The sequence below is a fragment of the Cricetulus griseus genome, chromosome 4, assembly GCF_003668045.3.
Source record: "Cricetulus griseus strain 17A/GY chromosome 4, alternate assembly CriGri-PICRH-1.0, whole genome shotgun sequence".
Lineage (NCBI taxonomy): Eukaryota > Metazoa > Chordata > Mammalia > Rodentia > Cricetidae > Cricetulus > Cricetulus griseus.
Window position 1 is genome coordinate 83,062,154 of NC_048597.1, and position 5,426 is coordinate 83,067,579.

Below are 5,426 nucleotides of genomic sequence, written 5' to 3' on the forward strand. Positions count from 1 at the left end.
TGGGGTAGACATAGTCTCTTAGTGAATCATATTGGTCGGGGTTTTGTGACTTCACCTAAGCACCTGGACTTAGGTCATTGGTAGCGCGTTGTTAGGTGTGGATATCTTGTCTCCCTTTTGTTGGATGGTGGTTTGGATCCTTGTTTGCTATTACTCCAACTTGTCAGGCTGTGCACCTGCTGAATTGTGCTTGGTGTTCAGTCTTGGGGCCACTCTGTGTATGAATGGTGTCAGAAGTTATTGTGGGATAATCTATTTGTACAATGTGAAGATTTGTCTCTGCCAAGGCACTTTCTGATTGGTTTAACAAAAAGCTGAATGGCCAATAGTTAGTCAGGGGAGGATAGGCAGGACTTCTGGGGAAAGAAAGGAACTCGGGGGAAGAATCTGAGAAGTGGGGATTTCGTCACTGAGGAGCTGAGGAGTGGGATGCACTATGTACCGAGGAGAGGTAACGAGTCATGTGGCAGAGTGAACATTAATATAAACGGGTTAATTTGAGTTTTAAGAGCTAGTTGGGAACAAGTCTAAACTAAGGCCAAGCTTAATAATAAGTCTCCATGTCATTATTCAGGAGCTGGCGGTCCTAAGAAAGTCCAACTACAGAAGTGGTATCACCTCAGCTAGGAATATGAGCAACTTCTGAGCCCAAGCGTAACTTTTTGTAGACATAGAAGATTCTCACTACCTATCTCAGAAGTGGAGGCTTTCTGGATTTTACAGGCAGTCCTGGAGTTCTCAGTCAGACTCTCTACCATGCCAGTGCTTTGAAGACTAATGGATGGAGCGACTGATAGGCATGCAGGCAGGGAGATGGATAAGGCAACCTAGCAGTAGTCCCAGGCGGAACTACTGCACACTGTTCAGTACAGAGATGGGTGTGGACAGGGTAACTGCTAGGCAGGTGTCAGAAACGTGGATCCCTCTCCTGCATATGGGGAAGTCTCCTCAGCAATGCCTTGTTTCTAGAAACCAGTGGCATTAGAGACACTTGTAGTTCAGTAGTGCCTTCCTCAAACTCAAACTAGCTTATTACAAATGAATTCCAAACTCCATGCATCCTCCAGGTCTGCCTGACCCATCCCTGCCTGAGGCCATTGCTTCAGAGCACCCTTCCTGACTCCCTGTGTTATCCCAGCCACACTGGTACCCAGCTTTGTCTCCCCTTAAGGCCTTTGCCCATTTGTATTAATTTTCTTTTTCATTTCTTTGATAAATCACTATAATCAAAAGCACTTAGGGTGGAAAGGGCTTGTTGGGCTTATGTGCCCCAATCATAGCTCATAAATGAGGGAAGCCAAGGCAGGAAGGCAAGCAGGGCAGGAACTGAAGCAGAAACCATGGAGGAACAATGCTTAATGGCTTGCTCCTCATGGCGTGCTCAGTTTGCTTTCTTACACAACCCAGGACCACCTGCCTCTGGGTGGCACCGCCCATAGTGGGCTGAGCCTTCCCACATCCATCAATCATTAATCAAGAAAATGCCCCCACAGACTTGCCTATGGGCCAATCTGATGGATGTATTTTCTCAATTGAGAATCCCCTCTTTCTAGAAGTCAGCTTGTGCCAAGTTGAAAATAAACAAACAAACAAAAACCACTAACTAGTGCCTATGTTGTTCTCTCTGCCTGGAACTTTCTTCCTGGCTTTCCTAATGGCCACCTTTTCATACTCTCAGCTCCCAGTTAAAATGTCACCTCCTCTCCCAGAAGCCATTGCCACTTGACCTGCCTAAATAGCATCCTTTGTCTGTCATTTGCTGTGTTAGGCAGGACCTCTTCATGGATTTGTTCTCCTGCAGCTTGGCAATGCAGATATGAGAGTATTGTCTGATGCAAGTGGTAGCACAGGACAGTAGCATAGCAGGGACGAAGGCATCAGGACATGGGTGCCATCATGTGGCTATAAAGCATGATCCTACACTACAAAGCCGAGAAGTGGGTGGACCTTTGAAAGTCATTTTGGAGAAACTATCAGGCATTGCTGTGGTTATAGCAATCAACTGAGACTTTGGAGGCATCCCCATATGGTCTAGTTCTTTCCATCCAGCTCCTAGTTCCTGCCTTTCCCCACGCACACCAGACTCCTCTCTGCTCAGAGAGCGAGGGAGGAGGTCAGAGAGCTGTTTTGGGAAATGCCTTTGTTGTCATATTTAATAGTTGGGCCAGAGCTTCCTGTGACTTGCGTCCTCCCCTTGACTGGTCCCCGTCTCAGGTCAGCCCACATGGAGCAAATGTCCCAACCTGGTGTGGTCGGTGCCACAATTCAGGTTGTTTACTCTCAGAGGATGTGTGATTAGAGGGGAAGCCTGGGCAGTCTGTGGCCACAGTGGGGAGAAGGAAAAATTGAGGAAACCAGGATGATATTGGGGGAGAGAGGACCAGAGATTGTCCCATCTCCTGTTCATGTCAGAGAAGATTTAAGCTTGTTGCCACAGGTCAAATCTTGAGGTGCCCAATGCCTTCACCCCATGCACAAGTGGTGAAGGCTCAGTCTCTGGATGGCACTGTTAGAAGGTCAGCAGGTCACTGGAGACACACCCTAGAGGAGAACTGTGGACCCTGGCCTTTTGTTCCTTGGCCATGAGATGAGTAGCTGGCTTTGCCACACTTCCTGCGCTGACAGACAGCATGGCCCCCAGAAGACCAAAGGTCTGAGTTTCCCCATCTCAGGATGAAGCCTCCAGAACTACTGGCTAAAAAAACCTTTTCTGCTGGCAATAGTGGCTGACACCTTTAATCCTAACACTGCAGAGGCAGAAGTAGGTGGATCTCTGTGAGTTCGAGGTCAGCCTGGTCTACAGAGTGAGTTCCAGGACAGCCAGCGCTGTTACACAGAGAAACTCTGTCTTGAAAAACCAAAAACAGCAACAAAACCTTTTCCCACACAGATAAATAATCTTGAGTGTGTCCTTTTTTTATCTTTTAAATAAAAACAAGTTGTGTTCATGTGTGTGGGTCTGTGCATGTGAGGGAAGCTGGCACACACTGGATCCCCTGGAGTTAGAGTCACAGGTAGTTGTAAGCCACTGATATGGAGACTAGAGTCAAACTTGAGTCCTCTGCAAGAACAGGCAGTGCTCTTAACCACTGAGCCACCTCCAGCCCTGGAGTTTTAGTCTTTTAAATTTTCTGTGTATGAATATTTTACCTAAATGTATGTATGCACATTGTGTATGTGCCTGGTACCCACAGTGGCCAGAAGAGGACACCAAATATAGAGTTAAATACAGTTGTAAGACACCATGTGGGGTGCTAGGAACTGATCTGGGAACCTCATCAAGAAAAAGTACTCTAAACCATTGGGCCATCTCTCCAGTCCCCTCTTACAATTTTGGTTTTTTTTTTTGTTTGTTTGTTTTGTTTTGTTTCATTATCTTTTAATTTTCTTTTATTTTTGTGATCGGATCTTGCTATGTATAGAATGACCAATCCACACCTGCCTCAACCTCTCTCTTTTTTAACTTATTACGTATACAATGTTCTGCCTGCATGTACACCTGTATGCCAGAAGAGGGCACCAGATCTCATTATAGATGGTTGTGAGCCACCATGTGGATGATGGGAATTGAACTCAGGACCTCTGTAAGAGCAGACAGATTATGGAAATCTGTGTGGTGTGTAGAGCACAGAATGTGTATTTCTCCTAGGGCTTTGGAAAGTTCTTGAGAAAGAACTTACCTGAGATAAACAGGAATGCACCCCCCCCAGGGTCACTCTGTAGCTCTGGCTATCCTAGAACTTGCTCTGTAGACCAGTCTGACCTTAATTCACAGAGATCCATCTACCTCTGCCTCTCAAGTGCTCGGATTAGAGGTGTATGTCACCATTGCCAGGCTGCATTCTCCTTCTTTGCAACTGTTCAACTCCTATATGGTCTGGGTTTGATAAGGAAGATATTGATACTGGGCACTTTCTCACAGCCAAGTTGATCCGTGTGGACTTGGGAGGCAGCTGAAGGTCACAGAGCCCATTCGGGATCCAGGAGACCAAGAGTGGCACAGAAGTTGATCCAAAATGGATATTGGTGTAGTGTGTTTAGCTAGCTCCCCAACAGTGGGAATAGATGCTGAGTGGCAGACATCACTCCTGGGATAAATCTGCACAAGCAGATGACAACTTGTCAGGTTTAACACAGAATATAGGTGGGATATCAAAAGGGTAAGGGAGGTGATAAGGTTGGGCATTTAGTGAGGAACAGAGGAGCAAGCATGGAGGAATACAAGGCCAGAGGCAGTAGCGGTGGCTTCCCAATGGAAACCTATGTTTTTTAAATCCAGCATGAGTGGGAATGTTAACCCCAAAGATGGGAGAAAGACCCATATCATCAAGGCCAAATTAATCAAAGCAAGCTTTTTTATTCATCTATACAGGCTGCCTTCCCCTAAGGCAGGGTTAGAGAGATCTGCATTGGATGTGTGGAAAACAAGGATTTTATAGTTCAGGAGTCAGCAGTTTCCAAATGGAGGATTTGGTGGGCAAAATAGGAGTGGTTACAGGAGTAGAACATAAGTGTAACCGTTAGTTATAACCACCTCCTGAAACAAAGACATTGCAAGTTGAGCATCACAAGGGAGTCACAACAACAGGTAAATCATAACAAGAGGTAGCAGTCAGTCATAACAACCTTTTGAAACAAAGGTGGGGTTGCAAGATGGTTATAATGGCTTTTTGAAATGAAATGGTTTCTGTTTTCCTGGAACAGGCAGTACAGGATCATTTCTAGTTAAGGTTACAGGTAGACATAGCCCAATCCTTGAGAAACAGAGGTTTGATTATAAACAGGAATGAAACTAGTTGGTCTTTACTTATAACATGGCTTTTAAGCCCAAGATGGAGGCAGGCTGGTTCTTCAAGAGACAGGGTAGCCAAGTTCAGAAACATATTCCTATAGAAGTCAGACAAATCCAGGTTAAAAATCTTACTTTTTCCTTGGATGTGAACATCATATCTAGGGACCACCGTCTCTCCATCCATGAAAAGGGCTTAATTACATCCATTTTTTTTTTCAAATTGCAAAAGTCAAATTTAGTTGAGCTTGGTGGGCCATACTTTTCATTCCCCTGCTCAAGAGGCAGAAGCAGGAGGGACTCTATGAATTCAAGACCGGTTTGGTCTACATAGTGAGACCTGACTCAAGAAAAAAAAAAAAGTTAAATACATAAACCACGTAAATACCATACCACTCAAGGGTGGGTATTCAAAAGCCAGAACAGGGGGAAAGGTGAAATTAATAAAATGTGGATTTGTGTGTTTCCCTCTGGAGACAAAGCTTCTAGTGGAGTAGCAGCCAGCAAGTCCCCACTCTTTTCAGGACGGTCAGACACTAACTAGGGAACCACTCATATTTTCACTATCTCACCAGGCTTTCCTTCTGGCATTTTCCCAGATCTTCGGGATGGCTTGGGTCGTGGAGTGTTTGGCCTC